The 27,610-nt window shown below is 35.0% G+C and overlaps 1 protein-coding gene and 1 non-coding gene across 3 annotated transcripts in view; both read left to right on the forward strand.

Moving 5' to 3' along the window:
* CSMD1 (CUB and Sushi multiple domains 1) overlaps positions 1-27,610 on the forward strand; it is a 1,787,407-nt gene that overhangs the window by 240,025 nt on the left and 1,519,772 nt on the right. The window lies entirely within an intron of this gene.
* On the forward strand, positions 5,365-5,471 carry LOC128590918 (U6 spliceosomal RNA). Its single transcript, XR_008381380.1, has one exon. It is a non-coding gene; the product is annotated as a U6 spliceosomal RNA (small nuclear RNA).

The following is a 27,610-nucleotide window of genomic DNA, read 5'->3' on the forward strand; positions in this document are numbered from 1 at the left end:
CTACAACAGCTGTTGTCCTCGATTTCAGTTACATTATGGAGAGCGAAGTAGTCTTACTCTGTCGTGAGACATGTGATACTTTCTCACATGGCCTCAACAGAAGCCTGAAGTAACCAAGCCAGGCCACAGCAGGTAAAGGCCTCATTAGGAGCCACAACTCACATCCCTGCCATTTTCAGTCATCAGGCTACTGGTCCTAGAACTTTAAACCAAGAGATAAAACTTCCAAGCTTTTCTAAATGAGTCGAGTTATCTCAACAGGCAAGAACATTGGCCCTGATTAACTCAGGAAGGACGAGAAACAAAACATATTTAGTTAGAGGAAGGCATTGTGAGAAGGAGACAATTGTCATCACTGCTCTTATTTCTTGATATGTGTGCAGAAATCAAGACAATCAGCAATTCCACCATCCACTCACTTCCTTTATTCTTAATTCTGGTATTCTCTGAATGGCCCCCAAGCTAATTTAAATAATTTTTATTCTCAAGTTTATAACCTGACTATGAATATCTTATCCTCTTCCAAGGCCTTTTTGTATAGCCTCAAATATTTCTGTTGGATCTAATTTGTTTTTGATTAATGGATTGTCTCCATAATTGTTCTAAGTTTCTTCCAAAGAAAATCTTTCTTTCTCTCTTTCTCTCTCATCCTTCCCTCCCTTTCTCCTTTTACACTGAGACCATGCTCAGTGTTCTGGGAATCTATCCAAGTGCCTTCAAATGCTTTCAAATATGAAGAAGAAAAAGGGTGATAAAGATATCATTCAGTATCGTCTGTGGAATGTTATGATCTGATACATCTAAATGGATGTTTAGTCATTATGAGGATAGTTAGAACATGAATATGCAGCCGCTGGGCTCTGAAGCCTGTTTCAGAATCTGAGTAGTAGAAGTGTGTTGTCACACACATGCCTAGAAACTCTTCCAAAATCTCAGATAATAAAGTTGGTATCACTTTAGAACTTAAAAAAAAAAAAAAAAAGATTAAAATAGGAATATCTTGCTTTTACTGTGAGTGCTGTATCCAATTCCATTAGATGTGATACACATATTCCATGTTTTATTTATAAAACCCTTCTCTATGACCTTATTGGAAGTTTGAGTTGTACATATAGCTTTGAAAAGCCAGTGAACTCTGACACAACTTACTAGTCTTCTGTTTCTAAATAGATACGTGTTCAAAGTTTGTATTCCCAACATTATCACCCATTCAAAGATTATGATCTTTTTTTTTTCTCTTTTTCTAGTATCATCAAAATTTGCCTAATGGATGATTCTCAATGACACACAACATATGTGTGTGTGTGTGTGTTTTCTTTTTTTTTAATCTTGAAGAAGACTTTTGTTTGACCTAAATCTCTTTCAACTATTGACCATTGTTTTACTTCCCTGTGCTACAAAACTCTTGAAGAAGTTGTCAATACTTGTTTTTCTCTTTTTATTCATTTTCCTCTATTCACTGCTGAACTTACTGTGATTAAATACCAGCTCTAATATTTCCATATAAAAACACCTCTGTGCAGATCAAGGAAAAGTTTTCCAAACATACGGACCTCTTCTTTATTCATTTTTCTTTCATTCTCCCCCAAATTTCATAGAGTTGTAATTCCCTCTTTACTTCAACAATATTTTTACTTCTCTTTTGAAACACATGAATCTTCTATTTTTTGTTGCATCTTCTCCCTTCATCCTGGTTTAACATGTTGGAATAACTTAGGGCAGAGTACTTAAGTGTTTTCAATCTGCATTTATTTCATAGATAATTTTATCTAGTTCCATCTGTACACAAACAATTTCATACCTCCAAGATCTACCTCCTGTTTGAAATCTAGGTGTTCATTTGAGTCTCCACAGGAAGGTCTGGCAGGTCTTGACATTACCTTCAGATTTTCCTGCTTAAAGTCAAATTCGTGTGTTCTCCCTGTGATAATCTTACCTTTTCTCTCTTTTGTTAAAATCAGTAAGTGTTAGCTCTTTGTTTTGACGTGGTTATAACTAAAATAACTTGATTTTTTAGATGCCAGAAGGCGTCCAGTTATTTTTGTCTAGTAGACATTTGGAAACAGTTATCGAACCTATTGAAATACACATGCTATCATAAATAGGACTGTGCAAAATATTAATGTGGAAGTATTATCTACCTAGAAAATGTGAATTTTCTAAAGGAGATAGAATAAAAAATAAATAAATAAAATTAATATATAAAAAGAAGATAAAGGAGAGGGGCATTTGGATTTTTTAGAGTAAGGAAGCCATATGCTAAAGGGTTAAGAGTAACAAAGCTGAATAAAGACATGGAATGTTCTATGCTAAAAATTGTGAGACTGTATACTTCTTCAGCTACTAAATATTTACTAAGCACCTACTATGTTCTAGAACTCCATTTTGTAAGTTCAATTGGTAATAAGAACAAAACGGTTATTTTTTTATAGTTTCTACACTGAACTTTCCCTAAGTGAAATGTCTTATAAAATGTAATTGGTACCAATAAAGTTAGTTAATCAAACAAGTATTTCAAAATAACATCACATGTATATGTATCTAATATCAATTTTAACCTAAAGCATATATATATATCAAATAGTATCAAATAGTTATGTACTGAATATATATGGATAATAAATGCATATCCTAAATTTGGCATTGAGAAGCAAAGAGCAGGGATTAACTGAGAATAAGAAAAGAGAAAGAGAGGAAGAGGGAGATAATTGCAGGCAGAACACAGAAATCTGCCTTTGACCCTCATTTTGAAGAGAGTGGGTTTCAGGGTGAAGCAGGTTGTGGAAGATGTTCATAGGTAGAATGCACTAGGCAAAGATGTGCATAGGCATGTTGGAGTTCTGCATTATTTTTCTTTCTGAGAACACACACAGAGAAATGATTCTACTTTTTCTTTGAAGTGTCAAGTTATTCTGTATTTTTATTATTTTCCTGCACTCTTTTAGAATTATCTTACACCTAATTCTAGGAAATTATTTATACATAGGGTGCATTTATGGAGTTTTACAAAGTTTTTGATGTAAAGAACTAGTGTTTCTATGAACATTTGTCCAGGGGTTTCTAAGAGGTCATTAATTATTGTGACAGACTAAACTGATGGAAACTAACTGGCCTAATGTAGAAACGGAGGTTCTATGTATATCCCTGATCATGGAGAAGTCAGTTAGCAGAGAACAAGGCAGGTGCTGGGCCAGAGTGAGTCCTGGGGGGAGGCACATTCAGCTGGAGAAATGTCCTAGCTTGTTCAGCCCTACTTGATAAATAGAAAGCTCTGATATAAACCTTAATTATTCCACTTAGAAAACTGTTTATTAACTTTTGTTGTTATTCCAGTATGTTTCATGGAGTCCCCTTTTCCATCCCAATCATCTCACTGATGTATTTTCGTTGTTGTTAAGTACAAGACATTTATTGTCTCCCATTTTTCAAGGGTGGAAGTGCCAGGTCCAGGTGCCAGCAAGTTTGATTTCCTCTGAGGGCTCTGCTTGCTTTCCTCTGGCTGCTGTCTTTGATGTTCATACTTCTGCATTTTTTTCTAAATGCACACGTACAGTTCCAGAAACACATTCATAAAACTATTTTTCCCAGCTCTTTGTAATTCTAATGATGTTTTTGAAACTCAGTGAGATGTCAGGATCTCTCACCCCTTGGTATCTTCAGGTCAATTGCTATGCCATTATGATTTCTAGTACATAGCCACACTAAGAAGGAAAGGCATCATAGCTCACCACATGCTGAAGTGACAGTTCCATAAGGAAGAGGACCAATAAAATGAGAACAGAAAAAGAAACAGCACGGTAGAGTAGGGAAGCCGGCGAAGCGCCTTGAAATGGCCATTGGGGCTTCCGTCCTACGTCACTGCAATGCGCCGCTCCAGAGTCGCAGCCGTCAGAGGCGGGAATAACCTTGTCTTCCGGTGAGCATTGTTTACGTTCTCATTCAACCCCCTGGCTATTGAGGCTTTACTTGAAAAAGAATGTAAGAATGTGAGGTGGACTTAAGGAACATAAACCCTAAAGCATGAATACAACTTTTGTGAACTACAGCTGAAGGGTGGAGCAGACTATTTTTAGTCATCAGAATAGAAAGCTTTTGGTCATAATAACTGTCTTTCAGGAACATGAAAAGCTTTTTTTAAAAGAACATAGTACCCGCTTCGTCTCCATCTCTACAATGGATCAAAGAAGGGGGAAAAAGATCTAGAAACACAAAAGAGCTTTTCCTGAATCCAATGTGGGTGATGAAGCCACAGCTGAACATTTCCAACTTTAGTACAAAACAAGATTTTGGTCATCTGGATACAGACGGCTCTCCCGGATGACATCTGTGTATCTAATGCATCGCCACCTTTGCTCCAATGCAAAGTCAGGATTACAGAAAGCATCATCGTTCTATATATATTCTATGCATCACACATGGTTTGTGCATCAGCTTGAACTGATAATGACGTGAACTCACATTTGGACCAGAAAAATCATTTACCTTCTCACAACTTGTTTGTGATTTCAAAATTCTACTCTGAATCCCAATTATATCTTAATGAATGCTGTCTGTAATTTCAGTCTACCAGAAAGTGTTAAAAGAATTCTTCAAGAAGAAAAACCCAATTGTACGATCACAGTCTGAAGAATATTTGAAAAAGAGGTAGGCCTTATAATTCCTTTAGCAACATTTTTTTGAACATTGCACTCAGTCCCTGTCCAACACCTAGAATGCAATGCAGCATCCATATAACCAATGTGCACACGTTTTAAATGATCTGGAGCTAATCGTTTCTCTTTAATTTTGGATAATTGGACATTTCTTCTGAAATGCCAACACAAGGTTTGAATTTGTGTAAGAATGCCAAATATGAAAGGCTTTCAGCTGTGACCATTTCAGGCGGCTTCTATAAAGAGGTAGATATTACCAAAACATACCATGTTGCTTTGAAATTGAAGGTATTTGAATCATTAGCTATTACTTAAAATATCCTGAGGAGGAGCAGGACAAAATGGCAGTCTCTTTGCACAATGTGCCTTTGTCTTGATATAGCAAAAAAAAAAAAAAAAAAAAAAAATGGAGAGCAAATCATAAATACCCTACTTTACTCTAGCATTTCAGTTCATAATAACACCATTAAAAATATCATTCTTATTAATTTTGCTTTGAATTCTTAGAACTTGATGCTAATAGAAAATATGGTATGGGAAGAAACGTTAACAAACCTTGGTCACTTGAACATGCAGTGAAAACATTTACTCATGGTACTAAACAGAGATTAATGATTCTTAAAATTAATCTTTTTTATGTTTATCTTTTTATTCTCTGGCTTCCTCTTTTATTTCTTTTGTTTCTAATGTTATCTTTAAAAAAGGTTTACTGGTGCTCGCTTCGGCAGCACATATACTAAAATTGGAACGATACAGAGAAGATTAGCATGGCCCCTGCGCAAGGATGACACGCAAATTCGTGAAGCGTTCCATATTTTAAAAAAAAAAAAAAAAAAAAAAAGGTTTATTGTTATTTTTACTTTTTATACAAATGTGAAAAAATGTGTACACTTTGCAGGTATGTATTTAATTTTAAAAGTTAGGATTACAGAAAGCAAAAGGCACAGATTTCCATTTTCATGTTTGAAATATAGCAAGTGCAATATTTCAAACATATTTCATTTCAATAATTTTTCTTCATATGAAATTTTATTGACTAGAATTTTATATTTTAATCATTTCTACTGTAGTAATAATCTTATTTTTTAAAAAATAATCTGTAGGGTTGTTTTTTCTATTGAGATTATGTTTGGGATTTTAATAGTAAAGTAGACCACTGCCAGATTTCAAGTTCAAAGCAACCTTTATCCAACTTGCATATGTAACAAAGGATGTATTGTATACCTTAACTTTTAAAAACCATGGTAAGAGTGTAGATCCTAATCATTGATTAATTTTATACAGTAACTGGGTGCAGTGGCTCATGTCTGTAATCCTAGTACTCCAGGTGCATTGCCTGAGCTCAGAAGTTCAAGACCAGTATGAGCAAGAGTGAAACCCCATCTCTACTAAAAATAGAAATACTAGCCAGGCAACTAGGGACCGAAGGAAAAGGGTTTCTAGGGCTCAAGAGTTTGAGGTTGCTTTGAGTTGTGATGCCATGGCATTCTACTCAGGCCAAAAAAAAAAAAAAAAAAAAAATTCAGATATTATTTTTAGAAGGGTGTCTGTTCAATAATTTTAGGTTAAAAATCATTAAGACCAATTATAATAGTATTTATGCAGACTGGTTCCCAACAACTAACAAGAGATATAAATATTATATTTGAATCTGTTTTTATGTTTTATTCTGATTTTACTTTAAAGTATACCTAATACATTATGAGAAAAATAAAATGCATTCATATATTTTAGTTGACAATTTAGCTTTTCATGTAATCAGAAGTGATCCGATGGCCCACATATTTACACACATTTTGGATATATTAACAGCTTTGGAAAAAGCACTTATATCTCATTTTTATTAGCCAATCTGAAATTACTATTCTCACAACTACAAGGTCAATATTTTGCTTTGAGATTATAGTAATTATCAGGAAAATAATAAAATCATAAAAATCATTCTGAAGCCTGCATGCTTTGTTTTGTTTTGTTTTTCCTAAGAAGATGTATGGTCGTCTTGTAGGAAAAAACGAACTGGCTCAATTAACAACAGGTAAAATTTTGTTTACTGTCTTCAGTGCTGCAAAAATGATTCAGTGATACATGTTTCCTCATCCTGACACAGTAGTATAGAGTATTCAAGGAATGGCCTTCACATTCTTTCAGACCCGGAATCAAATGCACTTCCCTTGGCAAGGGTGTAAAGTATTCAATCAGAACCTGCGGGAATAATCCCATTCTTGGTGAGAGTTCATTCTGGGAAGGCAACAAGAACACCATAAAGGTCTGCGGTGAATCATCAACTTTTTTTTAAAGCCTATTGCACTCACATTTTAGATTTTTACAATAATTATTGAAGTTCCTTTGAGGATTACTAAGTACTTGGGCATTTTCATCAGAATTTTATATAGACATGGTATTAAAAACCTGCAACAGTTATATTTTGTAGGGCCATTATCTAAGCAAACTGTTGGATCAGTTACTATTGGCTTTTAAATTTTCTTTTATAAAATTTAAAATATTGGACATTTATTTTAGGCAAAAGAAATTTCATCTCATCCCACAAGGCCGTACATCCTACAAGGTACTAAATGAAAATTGTGTCAGGTGATCCACTTCAGTAATTTGAATCATAGGGATAAGGTATATTTCACTTTATCTTCCAGCTCCATGATATTAAATTTTCTTTGTGTTTTCAGAAAAGTGAGTTCTTTGTGAGTTATGCTTCTCTCGTCCGGGAGAGAGATTTCTCCTGACTCCTGGGTACCAATACTGAGCATCATAAATTATTTTAATTAGATTAACTCCAGTTAGCCATTGTGAATGAAATTAAGGCATGGCAACAAAATTGCCTGAAATGTCTTTAAAAGTAGCTGTCTTCATAGTGTTCTCTTACTTCCTACTTGGGTTCCCAGGAGACCACATAATAGAATCCATTTCCACTAATGCACTCAAATAGATTTTAATGGTGTTAGGTGTACAAGTCAGATGTATAAGTACCCAGATAGAAAGCTGACCTCTGGTTCATTGTTGAAAGGAGATCAATATTGTTTTGCCAGGGTACTACACAGCTGTATCTCTCTGAGGCTCTTGTAATGCCATAAGTAAAGAGAAATGATACCTTAGCACTCTAAACTGACACCCCACTGAGCTTAGATCTGAAAAGATCAGCTGTGTATAGAAAATAGAAGTCAGTTCTTTTCTTTGCATTTCACAAAGGACGTATCATTTTTTGTTGAGCTTTCTAAAGCAGTACCATGATAGGAGTATTTAGGAGTTTGTTAAGAGGTTGAAGCAAATAAGTATTCCTGCGTACTGAAGTAGTTGAATTGAAATAACTGCCATCTTCCTTTCTGAGTTCAAGATACTGCCAATTTTTTTCATTCTGTGAAAAATCAGCCAATTCTTCATATTCAAAGTAGGAAGTATTTTTTTTTCCTCACCAAGGATAGCAGTGAAATACTGAGACTACAACTGACATTTTTCCTGGGCATGTGTCCCCTATAGTTCAGAGACCTGTAGGAAGGAAGATAAATATTTCTTAGTATACGATATGTTTGAAAAATCCTACCCCATTCAGAATATCAATCCTAATAAGACCTAATGGAAGAAGGATATAGTGATGCAAGAACTGTATAGTATAAAATTCATTTTCATTACATTTTAAAGAGAGAAGGCATAATTTTAAAGTCAGTCTAAAAATGTACAGCAGTCCATGAAGTAGCCATATTTAGCTATTTTGATAAAAGTAAAAGCTGTGTACATAGTAAATGTTATTTTATCACCATTTTCCCTTTCCATTTTTCAACTGTTTATATTTAAGGTATACAACATGATTTTTTGACAAACATATACAGAATAAAATGATTATTACACTCAAGAAAATTAACATAATTTATGACTGGCATACTTTGTGTGTGAGTGAGTACCAAAAATCTGCTCTTCTAACAAATTTCCAGGATATATGCAATATTATTAGCTATGGTCCTCGTGCTGCACAATAGATTTCTAGAGTCATTCTCCCCGTATAACTTCAACTTTGGAGTTTTGACATACATCCCATTTTTCTGCCCCATTACACCTATGCTATGCTGACCATTTTTCTACCCCTGTTTCTATGTAGTCTACTTTTTTTTAGATTTTAAAGATAAGTGAAATAATTTACTATTATCTTTATTTACCTGGATTATTTCATTTAACCTATTGTCCACAAGTTTTATCCGTGCTGTCAAAAATGTCAAAAATAGATTCCATCACATACGTATTCACCATGTGCTCTTTATCCTTTCATCCAGTGGTGGGCACCTGGGTTGTCCCATATGATGGCTGTTGTGAATGATGCTACTACAAACATGTGAGTGCAGAGATTTCTACGAGGTGCTGATTTCATTTCTTTTGGAAGGGATTGCTGAGTCACATGGTACTTCTACTTTTAATTTTTTGAGAAGCTTCCATATTGCTTTTCATAATGGCTGTACCAGTTTACATTTCCACAAACAGTGCACAAGAGCTCCTTTTTATTTTTTTTTAAATATATATTGTTGTCATCATTTGTTATCTTTTTCTTTTTGGTAATAGCCATACTAATAGATGTAAGGTGATACCTCATTGTGACTTTGATTTGAATTTCCCTGATGATTTGCGATGTTGAACATACTCCGTAATAATTTATATTTCAAAACTGTTCAAAATCTATGTGAACAGCATTAGTCAGATTCATTATTTTTACCATTTGATAATACTTGATTTCTTCTTACCTATCACTAGGCAATAGAATAAAATGATAATATTTCTATTAATCAAACCACCCAACTATGACATCAAATGTATTTATTTCTTCTTTCACTATGCGAAACCTGAAAACATGATGCAAGGTTGGGGAGATAAGGGTTAGGACCACAGCGTCCCTCTGTTGAGTAATTTGTGTAGGTAGGACAACCTACACAAATATACAGATAGCAGTAGTACAATTTGATTAGATTTTTGCTGTAAGAACTTCATTGTTGCGTTGCAATTGTAAAGTTTACAAAACCTTATTCTTTTACACTTTCCTCTTAACCCTATGTTAATCTTGAGAGGTTTATTATTACTATGGGTTTTCTGAAGAGCCTACACCCAGGATAGTTAGCTATTTAAATTCACTTCAAGTAAAAATTATCTTCTTATTATGTAGGCAGGGCAAGCATAATGGATAGTGAGTCATAGATGGATGGAAGTTCTGGGGGCAAGACATGACTGCAAGAGGGACTTTACCTAACAAGTGCAATCAGTGTAACCTGGCTTATTGTACCTCAATGAATCCCCAACGATAAAAAAAATAATAATAAAATCTTATTGCTTATGGAAAAAAAAAGAAAGTTAGGGTGTTTGATCAAGATCACTGGATATGCTAGTGCCACTGATGACACCAGACTGTGGTTTTCTGCTGGGTCTTACGGGTTCTTCCCAGTGCCCAAGAATGACACTTGCTAATTTTTAAATGGATTTCTATATCGCAAAATATTGGCCAAAATGTTCTTTCAAAAACATTGGGCTTTTTAAATTCTACAAGTAAAGAATTGATTTTAAACTTATACTTCAAATAAGAAATAGTAACTGCTAGTTCTGAATTTCATCCCATTCTCACATTTTCTTTATTGTTTTGAAAGGAAGCAATATCACACTGATTTCTGACATTTGCAAAACTCTTCTGCTTGTCAAAAAAGGTTAAGTTCCCTTTATATACTAATTGTTAAAACATAGCAAGCCATCAACTTTTCCTCTGTCTTTCTCTATTTTATATATGTATATTACTATTATATAATACATAGATTTACTAATATATTATAACTTATACATACTATGTATACTCTATATAGTATATGAGATAGTATATATATTATTACTATGTTATATATTAAACATTATCTATCTATATATAGATATTATATATATATATAAAATACAAAAGTTGGAGAGAGACTGTGTTATGGTCCAATATTTCAATTCCAAGGAACACATTCAAGCGCATTCTTTCTGATTTACTCTCACAAGTGTCAATTTGCTTATCTTAGCAGTATTACTGGGAGGGCTTCATTTGTTTACATTTGTTGATTTTTGTGAATCTCAAAACTTATGTAATGACATATGTCTGTCAGTCACATACATCAACCTTTGAGAACTCAAAATTTAAAAAGTCCCAAACCATAGACTAAGAAGTGGTATTTCACCTTATAAATGATTCTTTATGTTCAAAAAAGCTCACTACAGGGATCCTTTATTTGAAATATTTTATGATTTGCAAGTAAGCCCTTAAATTCAATAAGAATGGCTTATTATTTCACAGGTAAAATATAGACAAGAAATTCGTGAAGTGAAAGTGTTAGCAGCTATCAACAGCGGGTAAAATCAACCAAAATTAGAGTTGGGTGCATATAGGTGAGACCTATATAGGGCAGCCTTTTCAAGGTTTTATACTACTTTAATAAGAAAAATTTTTATTTACAAAAGTAAGAGGCAACAGTTCAGGCTCTAAAAGGGAAATAATAATTTATCCTTTCAAACTCACAAAGGCATATGGGGAATGCTTTAAGTAATTTAAACTCCCTAACTTTTACTGAAATTTATAAATCAAATTACTTCCATCTGGGAGTATTAAATGAATGGAAATTCAGCTTTTGAACAAAATAGGGGAAAAAAAAGCCAAGTTTTTATTTACCTTACCTATTTAAAGCATACTCATTCTGAAATCAAAATTCTACAATAGGTTGGAAAGATTTCAATTATTCTTAATACTTAAGCAAGTTGGTTGTTCAAGATTTTCTAAGGGACTGATTTACTTACAAAGCCCAGTTCCAGTGCGAGAGGAAATGGAGTAGTACAAGTCGGAGGCTCATGAGAATAATCTAATGCAACATAGATCCTAGAATCCCTGGGGGGCCAGGAGGCAGCACACGGCAGGAGATGGTGTTTACCAGCCTCTGTCTCTCTCTCTCTCTCTTTAAAAGGAGCGTATTTTGCTAAGACCTTTACATTCCACATTTACTAGGATTCACATATAACCTTGTAAGATGCAAAATAACCACGGAAGCTATGTTAACTAGTGTGATGAAAATGTGTCAAACTGTCTATGAACCAAGTGTATGGTGCCCCATGATCATACTAATGTACACTATGATTTAATAAAAAAAGAAAAGAAAAAAATACATAAATAAAAGGAGCGTATTGTAAACATTCGGAACATCTCACTGTTCTGTTTCTCCTCTTTAAATTTTTTTTTCTCTACGACTTCCAAATATCTCACTCTTACCTCTGCTTTTCCAAAATGATTATATTCCCATGTTGGGAGAAAAATAGTGTGCTGAGGTAGAGAGAGGAAATTTATTTTTCTTATTTATTTTTTTTAATGATATTCCAGAATAAACAGGAGAAAAGCTACCCCCAGAAGCCATGCTACTACAGCAGACTTGGTTTTCGTTGAAATAAAATTACACTGAATTTAACTTTTAATTGATTAAATCTCATTTTTAAAATTTAGATGTCAATTTTTGGCCCAGTTTTCTAGAGAACTAAAGAATTAATTTCCCGTATGCACACAAGATCTGGTTCTTTCAGATTCATTGGTTGGTAAGAGAAGTCTGAAAATAAAAAAAAAATAATAATAATAAAAAAAAGAAAAGGAAGAAAGAAAAAGGAAACAAAGAAGCAAGATGCTGATTTATTTTATTATATCTTTAGACTTCGGTTTTTAGGTAAGTTCTCATAAGATCACAGAATTAAAAATCATCTTGAGGGCGGCACCTGTGGCTCAAAGGTGTAAGGCACCAGCCCCATATGCTGGAGGTGGCAGGTTCGAACCCAGCCCTGGCCAAAACTGCAACTCCCCCCCCCCAAAAAAAAAATCATCTTGAATAGTGCTCTAATTATGCAAATTTATTTAGAATTTAAAGTAAGTACTTTCCTCAAATATTGAATAGGCCAAGGATTCAAGAAATGGTTTGTTAATTTTTATTCCGCTACTCATTTTTTGTAAGGATAAACCGATTTATTGTCTATGTGTAAAATGTATCTGTCAAACGAAGGTTAATAAACATAGGTGTCAGATGTTAAAACATCATGAATAATATAAAAACCATGTATTAGTAACAGCAAACTTTTGCCTTTCAGATATTACTCTTTATGGCCCATGTATAAAATTATGGAAAAGCCCCAAATCTGGTATTGGCCTTCCAACTTTTAAAACGTCGTACAGATGTAAAAGTTTGATTTCTGTAAATAGAACACAAAACACACACCTGCCTTAGACACAGGAAAGATATCTTTTACTTCTTATGAACTGTCTCAAAGTGGCGTATATAGTGAAAGCAATAGCTGTCACTAAGGTAAAAGGAGGAAACCCGGTTTTCGGAAACCCTGTTTTCTTTCATGTCTGCTTTTCTACTCCCATAATATGATAATTCTACATAATACTGACCAGTTCTCTCCCCTTTCAATTGCAAATCAGTGTTTGGACAGTGGCTGAGATTTTTGAGAATGAAAAGACTTTCTGAAGACAGGATAAAGTTCATTTGAAGGCAGTGCAGACCTGGGGCCTGTGTCTTGTGTGTGGGCTTGTAGCCACAGTGAGAACAGTGCCAGCTCGACTTGGTAGTGCCAGTGCTATGGAGGACCTTGGCCTCTGAGAAGCCTCAGGGAAAAGAGAAATGAGAAGAAGAGCCTCAGGAATGGGAAGGGGTCTCGCTCTGTCTATGAGAAGGGAGAAGACAGAGATAAGAGGTGCAAAGAGTCGGAGAGAATGCTCCCACAGGTGTGCTGTCTTGCACACAACAATAAAATGAGCCCACAAGCATTTCGCTTGCTGGAAAAATCCCTAGAACCAGTAACCCGACACCCAACGGCTTGTCTTTGTTTATGTTCCTGCCTATTGTGGAAGGGACGGAGGGAGGGAACACTGCTGAGAGTGGGAGACGGAAGGCTCCAGCATGAGCAATCCATCGTTTCATTTGTGATGAAATTATTCAAAATTATTGCTAAGAATCATACTTGATAGTTTGGTAAACAGATGTTATGATTATTCAACTGTTTTTCCTAATTCTTAGAACCATAATCCAGTGTATTTGTTTTTTTTTGTTTATTTTATTTTGTTTTGTGCAACTCAAAATAACGGAGTATTCTATTCAGTGGACTAACTGTATAAACAAATGACAAGTAAGCCTTATGATGAGCTAAATAAGATAACTTTTCAAAAAAGCAAACAGAGTATGAGTGTTTACATTTGTATCAACCTCTAGAAACTTTAACCAGGGGCAAGTTCTGGTGGATTATTACCAGAGTAATTCTGTATTTACACATATTTGTCTTAAATATAAAAGTAAAATAACTCTGTAGATCTATGCTATAACTTTTTTTTTATTTTCTCTATACATACACTTGTGTTTATTTGGTTTCCATTTTTTTGCCTTCACAAAATTAAAAAGGCTTAAAATTTAGTAACAATAACAATGTTCAAGATAAGGACTAGAAACAGAAACCTTGTAAAGAACGAACGAAGATAAATACATTCGGAAAAGAAATCAGACGATTGCTGAAACAAAATATTGGGCAATAATAATAATAATGCAAAAAAGTACATTCACATTGTCAGATAAGAGTATGTCTATCATAGAATGCTTTGACTCTAGGTCCCGTATGGAGTCATCAGTTAACGTCTTCTTATTATTTTTTTCTAAAGTCTCAAAAAATAGACAACTGATATTTATAAATAAAAATAAAAGATAATTTCAAAAAACAGATCATGCGAAATCTTACAGACAGTAGAAAAAGAAGAAATACTTCAAAATCATTCTACTTAATCTGGATACAACTTTTTATAAAGGAAAATTACAAATGTATTTCACTTATAAATGAGGATGCATTATCCTAAACAATATATTAACAAGTTGAATTAAAAATTAATGTTCAAGAAATGTACTTTGGTCAAAATTAAATCAAATCTATTTGAGAATTAGTCACTTTTTTCTTTTCCTTTCCCTCACCGCTCCCTCCTTATCTCTCTGCTCTCCCCTTCCCCCATCCCCACCATGTCATTAATTGTCATTAACTGTCCTCATAGCAGAATTGAATACATAGGATTCATGCTTCTCCATTCCTGTGATGCTTCACTAAGGGTAATGTGTTCCACTTCCATCCAGGTTAATACAAATGCTGCAAAATCTCCACTTTTTTAATGGCTGAATAGTATTCCATGGTATACATATGCCACAGCTTGTTAATCCATTCCTGGGTTGAGGGGCATTTAGGCCGTTTCCACATTTTAGAGATTGTAAATTGAGCCATGATAAACAGTCTAGTACAAGTGTCTTTATAATAAAAGGTTCTATGCTATAACTTTTATTATTTCATAAAACAAAATCAGTCTACTTTTAAAGAAAGCATAATTAATTAAATTATCTACTGTGAAGATGACTAATTAAATAACAATACTTTAAATTATCTTTTAATTTGTCTCTATTTTTACAGAGAACTTTTATCTCTCAGGATCTGATAATTTTAAATAACCTCATTAAATTTCTTAGACTATGTCAGTGTGACCAAAACCACTATAATTTTAACTGCCTATACTGTACAGTGAGACAATTCATAACATCGTACATTTACAAAAACATATCCATGCCATACATATTAGATTACATATGTATTTGAGATATGCATTTTCAAACTTTTGCTTTTTATATTTTTATTTTTATTCATAGTAATGCATTTTTATGTCATTGGATTCTTGACATTATTAAATGCTTAAATGGAGAGAAAACAAGAGTATTAACTTTCATCAATTTAATGCACATTATGCTAGGTTTTAATAATATTTAACTGATATTTTAACACAAATGCATGTGAAGAATTTAATTTCTTTTTCACATACAGCTGATATTTTCCTCCTTATAAATGCTTAACCTCCTACCCAATAGTTAACAGCAGCAACAATAATAAGAGAAATGTTTTACTATGTCTGGAAAGTTTAAACTTAGTGTAACAGTTTGGATCAGTCACCTGAGTTAATGCTTATTGTCTGTCAGAAACTGTCAATGACCTTGTCAGCACCCTTTCTGGGAGTCCAGGGAGAGGGAAACAAGGCTGACCTGGTCTTCTCTGTAGAGGAACAGGTCTATCATGGAAGTGTCTTCCGCAGGTGGAATGTATGACTAAAAGGAGAAGTGGTGTCACCCAGTAATGTGACCCTATGACCTCCATGACTAAGAATCACCTTGGCCCACCTGCAGCTGCAGGCTGTTTCTCTGCCAGCTCCTCACTGTCGGTTGGCTTTGGAATCTACTTCATCCTGTGTGCTTTTAGGATCACGCAATCTCAATTGCCATAGGATCTGACACACATTTTACAAAAAGGGATACAATACGATTTGAGAGTGTTAGATGACTGAGGTATCCATATAAAATGTAGAGAGGGTTACTGGTTGTATAAATCTGCAATTTAAATAGGAGGTCTCAGTTGGAGACATAAAATTTGGACATTATCAATTTACATCTAGCATGTAAGCAGTAAGACCAAATAAGATTGGCATGGGACTATAGAAATATAATAAAAATAGAAAGTATAAGAGAGGAGAACAAAGGTTCACGTTTAATTGTTTTATATATGCAGAGTTTTACCAATGTTTTAAATTAGGAATTACATGGTTAATTTGTGAGTTACTTCTAAGAAGGCCATAAGTGGACTTCTAGATTCTGAAGTGTGGAATTTTGACTGAATCCAAATTTTACAAAAGGCTGCTCTTAAAAATGGAGAATGAACAGACAGAGCACAGAGGATTTTTAAGGCAGAGAAATATCAATATTCTAATGATATCATCATAGCGGATACCTGTCATTATTCATCTGTCCAAATTCACAGAGGGGGTTCATGCCCAAAGTGAACCCTAAGTGATAATGATGTGTCAGGGCAAGTTCATCAATGATAACAAATGCACCAGGCTGGTGGGAGAAGCTGATCATGGGGGAGGCTGAGAAGACCATAGATTCCTAAACCCTCCTCAAGGCATCATGTCAACTTGGCTTGAATATATCCTTAATATTTATGTCACAGCCAGAGTAAGCCAAGTTATCTTATGAACTAAAACCCATGGAAACATTCAGACATATATTTCCTGTCTTTTTTACTATGGAATAAGGAAATCACTAAAGCATAGTTAGTTTACAGTTATATTTGTCTTGCTAGCTTCTGGAAGTAAAATATAAGTGATTTGAAGACTGCAGTAATTTTAGATCATTTTCTCTACTTATTTAAATAACAGTTCCCTGAATAATGTAAGAATTTTGCTTGAAGTTTTTAAATGATATGGAACTGTTGCCATGTGTTAGTGTAAAAGGAAATACAGTCTAATTTTCCAAAAAAAGAAACAGAATATCTCTAGATGCCTTCCAAAAAATCTGTTGTTGATCACAGTAAAATGATGCTATTATTATACAAGTATCTAACTTTTGTCTTCAGAATTTTGCAACAAAAGGATGATCTTACTCAAAAATCTGTCCATGATAATTAAAAATTAAATAAATCAGTTAAAAAAGAACAAGTGAAGACATCTAGTTATCTGCTTATAAGGTTGGATGTATTTCTCATATTCTTTGACCAGAATTTAAATGGCATACCTTATGCAAGTAGAAATTTGTGTTTATAAGTAAATTTGGACTGCCTTAATTTCCCTTAAATCAAATTAGATAAAGACAACTACGTCATGTGGGTAAATCATATGCTTATGTTTGCCTAGATGTGAACTAGAATCTCAGCCTGTCTCACTTAATGCTGTGAACCTGGAAAGTTCCTCTCCTGTTTGGCCTTCTTCTATCTATCACATTCAAGGATAAAACAATAAAAGAACTATTAAGAAAAAATAATTAAGATGTGTGTATGAAAGCATCTAAGCATTTTGGCTTAGACTTTCCATTTTATTTATTCCATTTTTATTTCATCTTTTTCTTTCATTCTCTGCACATTTTTCCCTTACACATCTGTATGTGTGGTATTAGCTTAGTGGCCTGTTTCCCACCTCCTAACCCCCAATCTGTCAGTGAGATTTCTTTTGCAAAGACCCTTTATATGCAGAAGTTAATCAAATATTGGTTGGCTATTGTCTTCACACTCTATGAAAAGATAAATATTACCGTTTTTGATGACTATTTAAGAGGCTCAGCCTCTTACTCTCCAGGAGTTCAGTTAGTGATGCAGACTCCAGCAAAATGTCAAAGGAACTCAAGGGCAGTCTGCTCTGTGCCCTGTGCAAAGCCTCTTTGGCATCTCTCTCCTCCTTAGAGTAGTTCCTAGGATTCTCTGAAACCGACATGCTCCGAAGTCAAGAGGTTTGAAACATTTGGAAACAACATATTCTTCATTTAGTTAAAATTGACTTGAATGGAGCAGCGCCTGTGGCTCAGTGAGTAGGGTGCCAGTCCCATATACCAAGAGTGGCAGGTTCAAACCTGGCCCCGTCCAAACTGCAACAAAAACAACAACAAAAAAATGATTTGAATGTCAAGGATGTTCTTAAGAAAGCTGTGATGCATTCATTCAGGGTGCGTGTATTTTTCTCCAACTCTCAGTTGGGGTGACAGCAGACATGGGCGGGTGAATGTCTGGAGTTGGAGCTTGGTGTGTATGTGAAGAAAGTCCAGGGCCTTTTTACGAAGCAGCTTTCCAGGTTTTAGCTCCCCTCCACTCTGAGCTTCCTTAACAGACAGGGAATAAAAGGATAGGGCAAGTGCGGACACCAGAATGAATGCCCTAACACAATGGGCTCCAAGGCATGGTTCTTATTTTATTTCATTTTTATTTATTTATTTTAATTAATATTTTTATTAAGTCTTTTGAACATAGATCATAAAATCATTTATGCCCAATTCAGTGTGTTGATTATTTGTACAAATTGGAGTGCTTACATCATACTAATCAGCATAGTTTTCATCTCATTTCCCAATTATAGCATTAGGACATTTGTGTTTGCTTCTGCACTGCCAAGGCATGGTTCTTAGAACTTCCCTTTCTTTGGAGACGCCTCAGGAATCAATTGGGGTTGTAGTGAGGATTGGCATTGAGGACAGAGATAATAGTAAAAGCTCCCTTAAGGGCTCACCCGTCTGTTTTCTCAAGAGCAGTTCCACTTTTTGTATTTCTGTTTGAGAATCTTCTGTGTTATTTTATTTGAAGAAAAACCAATAACTACTGAAAAATGAAAAGATGAAATCATGGCCAGCCCTCACTGGTTTGGTGTCTCAGTGTTGCAGTTCTCCCTAAACCAACTTCCTAACCTCTCCCCACTGCATTCCTTCTGTACCTTGAGTAATTGGCTAATAAATCTGAAACTAATTTGGTCTAAAGTGTTAATGGCTGGTAATGATTTAATATGTTTCCCCACCCAGGGAACACATTTGCATTTTAATAGAGGTCTTACTGGCAATTTTCTTAACTCAAATGTATGACTTTAATGGTGGGCATTTGAGATGCAGCAGGGACCAATTTGGGCCAAAGAACTTTTCCAGTATCCCCCAAATACACCATGTAGTCAGGCAGCCTAATATTAATGCTGCTAATGCTCCTTGTGGACTCATCTTTGTAGGGAATTGTACTCGTCATGTTTGTTGAGCCTTGTATTTAGATCAAGTGCTTTTTTTGAGAATAGGGTTCTTTCATCCATCAGTATGGACACATGTCAACATGCATCCAGGTTAAACCTCTCTGAAATTAAGGGCTTTACATAGTGTAGTCTATATGTGCCTCAGTTCTGAAACAAAAAGTCAACAATCCTCAAGACAAAAAGGGGGGGGAAGAGAAAGAAACAAAGGATCTTTAATACTACAGGTTAAAATAGAAAGAAAAATATATCATCTGTCACTATTATCCATTTAAGAAATTTTTGCTCATTGTCAAATTAGAGGAAAAAAGATCCTGCTGCAAATCTAGTCATGAAAAATAAACAATGACCAAATACTATTTTAGTGTTCCAAGGCTTGTTATTCTTGTTCAATTCTGTCTATTTCACTTACCTTTTTCACTCCGATAAAAGGAATCATTTCCCTGTAGTCATCAACTTCGAAAAGAGTGGGGGGGGAAGAAAGGGAGGGTGGGAGAAAGGGAAGGAGGGAAGGAAGGAGAAAGAAGGAAAGAAAGAAAGAAAAGAAAGAAAGAGAAAGAAAGAAAGAAAGAAAGAAAGAAAGAAAGAAAGAAAGAAAGAAAGAAAGAAAGAAAGAAAGAAAGAAAGAAAGAAAGAAAGAAAGAAAGGAAGAAAGAGAAAGAAAGAAAGAGAAAGAAAGAAAGAAAGAAAGAGAAAAAGAAAGAAAGAAAGAGAGAGAGAGAAAGAAAGAAAGAAAGAGAAAAAGAAAGAGAGAGAGAGAAAGAAAGAAAGAGAGAGAGAGAGAGAGAAAGAAAGAAAGAAAGAAAGAAAGAAAAAGAAAGAAAGAAAGAAAGAAAGAAAGAAAGAAAGAAAGAAAGAAAGAAAGAAAGAAAGAAAGAAAGAAAGAAAGAAAGAAAGAAAGAAAGAAAGAAAGAAAGAAAGACAAAGTAAGAGCTGGTAGTCTTGTATTTCTCTCTCTTTTTATTTTATTTAATTTTTTTATTAAATCATAGCTGTGTACATTAATGCAATTATGGGGTAAAATGTGCTGGTTTATATGCAATTTGAAATACCTTCATGAAACTGGATAACATAGCCTTCACCAAATTTTCTTAGTTATTATGTTAAGATATTTATATTCTACACTTAGTAGATATAACATGTACCCTTGTAAAATGCACCATAGGTGTGGTCCCACCAATTGCCCTCCCTCCACCCTTTCTCCTCCTGCCCCCTCCTCTTTCCCCTCATCTTGGGCTGTAGTTGGGTTATAGCATTCATATGGAAACCTTGAATAGCCAAGTCATTACTCATAAATAAAAACAAATCAGAAGGAATTGTGCTACCAGACCTCAGACTATACTACAAATCAATAGTGATCAAAACAGCATAGCATGGTACTGGCACAAATATAGAGAGGTAGATGTATGGAACAAAATAGAGAACCAAGAGATGAACCCAGCTATTTACCATCATTTGATCTTCGATAAGCCAATCAAAAACATTCAGTGGGGAAAGACTCTCCATTTAACCAGTTCAGCTGGTTGAACTGGCTGGGGACCTATAGAAGACTGAAACCAGACCCCCAACTTTCACCTCTGACAAAAATTGACTCTCACTGGATAAAAGACTTAACCTTAAGACACAAAACTATAGAGATTCTTGGAGAAAGTTCAGAGGAAACACTTAAAGAAATTGGCCTCAGAGAATACTTTATGAGGATGACTACCAGGGCAATTGAAGCAATACCAAAAATACATTACTGAGATGGGATCTTATCAAACTAAAAAACTTCTGCACTGCCAAGAACACAGTATGTAAAGCAAGTAGACAGCCCTCAGAATGGGAGAAGATACTTACAGGTTATGTCTGTGACAAAGATTTAGCAACCAGAATCCACAGAGAACTCAAATATATTAGCAAGAAAAGAATAAGAGATCCCATCTCAGTGTGGGCAAGGGACTTAAAGAGCAGCTTATCTGAAGAAGACAGGTGCACGGCCTACACACACATGAAAAAATGCTCATCATCCTTAATCATCAGAGAAATGCAAATCAAAACCACTTTGAGATATCATCTAACTCCAGTATGAGTAGCCCACATCACAAAATCCTAAAACCATACGTGTTGGCGTGGATGTGGAGAAAAGGGAACACTTCTGCACTACTGGTGGGAATGCCAGCTAATACATTCCTTTTGGAAAGATGTTTGGAGATCACTTAGGGATCTAAAAGTAGACCTGCCATTTGATCCTGCAATTCCTTTACTAGGAGTATATCCAAAAGACCAAAAATCACTTTATAACAAAGACATTTGCACAAGAATGTTTATTGCAGTCCAATTCATAATTGCTAACACATGGAAAAAGCCCAAGTGTCCATCGACCCATGAATGGATTAATAAATTGTGGTATATGTACATCATAGAATATTATGCAGCCTTAAAAAAGATGGAGACTTTACTTCATTTATGGTTACATGGATGGAGCTGGAACATATTCTTCTTAGCAAAGTATCTCAAGAATGGAAGAAAAAGTATCCAATGTACTCCACCCTACTATGAAACCAATTTCTCTTTATTTTTAACCTAGAGATTATTAGACCAGTTCTGTGTCATGTACTAGCAGGAGGGTTATATATATGGACAACAAGTGGCTGAAAGTGACCAACATTAGATTATGTTCCTTGCACTGAGAACATCTTCAGCCAATTTGGAATGATGCAGCCAATTTAGAATGGCACTGCATTTGTGCTGGAGATGGTGTGTGTCTGTCTAGGACTGATGGACTCTCAGATGTTAGAGCTGAAGAAATGAAGCAGGAGAGGCTCAGTGCTCCATTGACTTCCAGCTTCATGACTGACAATCCCATTAAATGACTCCCAAGGGGGTCACCTGATAGCTTCTTCATGGCTTTCACATGTGTTTCATAGTGTTGCTCCTGAGAAAATCACTTCTGTAGATATTTTCTGTAGACCCTTAGGAAGCTACATGCTTCAAATTCTGACTTGAGTTGAAGACTTCACCTTAAATGAATTGTTTATAAAGAACCAAGCCTAGTCCCATTCCCATATAAACATTTAATCCCAGTAGTATTCTTTGTACCTTCCTCACCATTTTGTTGATAATGACATTACTATTATGACACAAAACTCCTTGAGCAGGGAGATTTCTCATATGGGTCAATGCTGTCTGTTCTCTGAGGAAAAGAGGCCAAAAAAAAAAAATTGTTGAAGCAAATTCTAGGAGAATTATTTTAAAATAGTTTCTAGGCACAAAGTCTAATTGAATATTTTGAAAAAAATACCTACAATGAGGAAGTATTAATGGCCTCTCCTATTTGAAGATATTTTCAAATAGATGGTATCTCAAATTTAGTATCAACCCTTTTCTTTCCCCACGTCTCTCAGTCCTTTGTTGAAAAACTATTAAATGTTTCTATTACACCTTTTTTCAGGACAGTTGTCCCAAAAATAGTTTCTCTGAAAGTCAGTTTTGCTTTAGAAAAATAAAAAGTACTATTCACATCTTGTTCGAAAATGCAGCTCTTACTGAATAACCAGTTAACTGGAATCACTGGTAACATTGACCTCCTGAAAATGTAGGCTGAAACTTGTCAACAAGACATTAAAACATTAATTTGGATTTCAATTTGTTGGATAAACGGAGAATAACTTAAGTGTGTGCCATTTCCTAACTGTCATTATGCTGGTAGTTGGACTTTACAGCGAGATTTACATCTTTTGCTTCATATTTGAGCTTTGAGGTATGATTAATGAAAGGGTCATTTTTTCGTGAAAATTGTTAAGAATTTCATCATTGTCCAGATTTTTCTCATAATCATTTGCTATTTAAGTGAAATTGTTTTCTTAAACATTATGTCACCATTTTCCTGAATTTGTGTTTCCTCAGTGGTTCACTAGCCCAAAGGTGTCACTTTATACATTACTCACAAATACATATGATGGCACCTTTAGTAGTCTCTGGACTGGATTTGATCCTTCCATCGACACGTGGGTCATTTTCTTGTGATAAATATGTTTTTTTTTTTTTTTGTGCCTCCATTTTATCTTTAAATATTACTCCCCATCACCTCCCAGCACTCTTATTCAATGTCCTTGGAAATTTCTTATTTTAGCTTCTTTATCTTTTAAAAAATATCCACACTATATACATACATACAAGATTGGACAATTAGGTTGGTGAACTCCTCCTAGAAAATGTGCTACATACCTCACTGCTGAGCATCACTGCGTTCATCTTCGAGGGTTTTCTCTTGGCCAGCCTCACTCTATTTGTGCCTGTGTCCCAATTTTTTTCATCGTACCTTCTTACGAGGACACTATTTATATTGGATTAGGGCTCACCCTATTGACCTCATTTTAACTTAATCACCTCTGTAACAATCCAATACAGTTTCATTCTAAGATATTAAGCCATTTGGGTTTCACATAGATACTTGAGGCGACATAATTCATCCCATAATAGTAGGAAACTCTTTCTCTTGTACTTTACCAGGAAATCACTCTAATTAGGATAAACACTAGAAATCTAACAATCCAATAATGTTTGCTGGTAGTCTACCTATTTTAAATCCCTGAATAATACACTGTTATGTGGTAACCGATTTTCTTTAACTTAATTTTCAAGAAGATTGGTACAGATGGTTGAGCTATTGTGACTTATAAGGATGGCAGCCATCACTTTCTCATTGTTCCCTTATTTGCCCTTTAGGAAAACATTGATAACTGTCTTCTGTGTGCCAGGTACTGTTCAGGGGCTGAAAATACGTGATGAACAAGAGGCTTGAGTCTCAAAGTTTATGGCGCTCACACTGCAGTAGGGGCGAGAGGAAAATGCATGTCTATAATGTTTCTTCCTTCTCCCAAATCTGCTGCAGCTCATCTTCAGAGGAGATGTAGGGGTCTAGTTAGAGTCTACTTCATAAGCTGCACCTCTATGTACATGCTCAGTAACCCTTACATTAATTTGCCTTCCCAGATCCTATAAAACCCCATGCTATTCTGTTAATTCTCACTTCCACTGTCATCATCGCTGCACTGTGTGACCATTTTTATCTTTGTTTCTCTGCAGGCCTAAAAACATATTTTTAGAGTCTGGATTTTCTTTGAGTAATGCCCCAGCTCTGCTTTGTGATCTTTGAGAAATTAATTTTATTTTCTCTAAGCCTCCATTTCCTCATATTTAAAATAAAGACTGAATAGTACTTACCTCCTAGGACCAGTGTAAGAATAAAAATGAGATAATGTATATAAAGCCTTTAACAATGGTGTCTAGTGGATAATACCTACCTATTCAGTAAGAGGAAGCTATCATTTTATTATCAGTCTCACCATGTCACTGTAATAGCTTTCTAGCTGTACAGTGTCTGCTTTATTTTTTACACAAAGCTGCTGGCATGATTGGTCTAAATCTCAAATCTGATCATGTTGTCTCTAAATAAGATCTGTCGATGACATTCCCCAAACTTCTAAAAACAGTTCCTTGCAATTTGATCCCTATCACTTGCATTCCAACCTCTGCCATGCTCTGCTGAACAAATTACTCAGTTTCATTAAATCATGAGCCTCTTCTTTCCTTTCCTTTGTCATTTCAGGAGCCCGCCCTTCCTTCTGTAAGAAGTTTCCACCACCTGCTCAATCTGGTTGACTGTGTTCATGTTCTAAGATAAGACTCCAGCATTATTTTCCCAAACACTTCGTTTGATGTTTCTGAGCAAGAGATCCCCCTTTGTGTCTCCCTGCTCACATGGTCTCACCTCTGTTTTTTCTTTTGGACTTAATAGAAGTTTCTTTTCTTTTCTTTTTTTTTGTGCAGCTGAGGAATAAATTTTCATTATGTTAATTCATTGACATTGACAGTTATTTGTCACAGTAGTCGGCATATCTTGACAGGGACTCATTCGAAAGGCCTCTGCTATGTGAGCAACTGGTTTGGGAGAGACAGAGCATGAGGAAAAATAAGGCTGGAGCACTTGTTCAAGTGCTTGCACAAATCGGGCAAATGCAGGGCAAGGAAAGGATAAAAGAACAGGGCGAGAGTCACAGGAAATCAAAGATTAAGTTCCAAAAAAAATCAAGGACTGGATATAAAGTATAAAATCAAAATTTATATATGACTTGAGATCTTGATTTGTCTCACAGCTTACATGACCAATAAAACTATAGTTACAAGTGTATATGTCCATCAACAAGTGCCTTTTTTCCTTTTGTTGTTTTTTCCCCCTTTTATTTAGTCATATATACACATAGATCATGAATACATTTATGCATTTATGGGGTACAATGTGTTGATTTTTTATACAATTTGGAGCGCTTACATCAAGCTAATTAATATAGCTCTCACCTCATTTACTTAATTATTACCTTGAGACATTTTTGTTCTATGCTTGATAGATTTGACTTGTACCCTTGCAATATGCTCCATAGAGGTGGTTTGACCATTTACCCTCCCACTATCAAACCTCCCCCATGCCCTTCCAATCCCCTTCACTTCTCTCATTCATCCTGGGCTATGGTTGTGATCTATCTTTTATAAGAAAGTGTGAATAATTATAAATTGATTTCATAAAAGTACTGAGCACATTGGATACTTCTTTTTCCATTCTTGAGATACTTTACAAAGAAGAATATGTTGCAACTCCATTCATGTAAATGTAAAAGAGATAAAGTCTCCATCTTTTTTAATGCTGCATAGTATTCCATGGTATATATACATATGCCACAATTTATTAATACATTCGTGGGTCAATGGACACTTCTTCCATGACTTGGCAATTATGAATTGAGCTGCAATGAATAATTTGGTGCAAATATCTCTGTAGCAATGAGATTTTTGGTCTTTTGGATATACACCTAGTAGAGGAATTACAGGATCAAATGGTAGGTCTACTTTTAGATCTCTGAGTGTTCTCCAAACTTCTTTCCAAAAGGAATGTATTAGCTTGCATTCCCACCAACAGTGCAGAAGTGTTCCCTTTTCTCCATATCCATGCCAACATCTGTAGTTTTGGGATTTTGTGATGTGGGCTACTCTTACTGGAGTTAGATAATATCTCAGAGTGATTTTGATTTGCATTTCTCTGATGATTAAGGATGATGAGCAATTTTTCATGTGTCTATAGGCCATGCGCCTGTCTTCATCAGAGAAGCTTCTGTTCAAATCTCTTGCCTACAATGAAATGGGGTCACTTGTTATTTATTTATTATTAAATTTGAGTTCTCTGTGGATTCTGGTAATCATACCTTTGTCAGAAACATAACCGGCAAATATTCTCTCCCATTCTGAGGGCTATCTACTTGCTTTACTTAACTGTGTCTGGTCCAGAAGCTTTTTAGCTTGATCAGATTCCAGTAATGTATGTTTGGTATTGCTTCAATTGCCCAGGGAGTTGTCCTCATAAAGTGTTTTCCCAGGCCAATTTCTTCAAGTGTTTCCCCTGAACTCTCTCCAAGAATCTTTATAGTTTCATGTCTTAAGTTTAAGTCTATTGTCCAGTGAGAGTCAATTTGTGTTAGAGCTGAAAGGTGTGGGTTCAGTTTTAGTCTTCTACAAGTCGTCACCCAGCACCATTTGTTAAATAGGGAGTCTTTTCCCCAATTTATATTTTTAATGGGCTTATCAAACATCAAATAATGATAAGTGTCTGAGTCCATCTCTTGGTTCTCAATTCTTTTCCATATATCTACCTCTCTATTTTTGTGCCATTACCACAATGTTTTGATCATATCAATTTATACTATAGTTTGAAGTCTGGTAGAGTGATTCTTCCTGGTTTGTTTTTATTTATGAGTAATGTCTTGGCTATTTGAGTTGTTTTTCTATTTCCATATAAAATGAGGTACTAATTTTTCCAGATCTTTAAAGTATGACAGTGTTGCTTTAATAAAGATTACATTAAATCTTTAGATTTCTTTGGGTAGCATGAGCATTTTAACAATGTTGATTCTTCCCAGCCATGACCTTGGTATGCTTTTCCATTTGTTAACATCGTCAGCTATTTCTTTTCTCAGAGTTTCATAGTTCTCTTTATAGAGACCTTTCATGTCCTTTGTTTGGTATAGTCCCAGATATTTCATCTTCTTCTCTACTGTAAAAGAAATAGATTCCTTTACTGTTTTTTCAGCTTGACTATTGTTGGTATATATACATGCTACTGATTTGTGAGTATTTCTGAGACACCGCTGGATTCCTTGATCACTTCTAAGAGTTTTATAGTAGAATCCCTGGTGTTTTCCAGATATACAATCATATCATCAGTGAAGAGTGAAAGTTTGAACTCCTCTGACCCTGTATGGATGCCTTTAATTGCCTTCTCTTGCCTGATTACAAAGGCTAAGACTTCCATTACAATGTTAAAAAG

The sequence above is a fragment of the Nycticebus coucang genome, chromosome 7, assembly GCF_027406575.1.
Source record: "Nycticebus coucang isolate mNycCou1 chromosome 7, mNycCou1.pri, whole genome shotgun sequence".
In the NCBI taxonomy this organism is placed as follows: domain Eukaryota; kingdom Metazoa; phylum Chordata; class Mammalia; order Primates; family Lorisidae; genus Nycticebus; species Nycticebus coucang.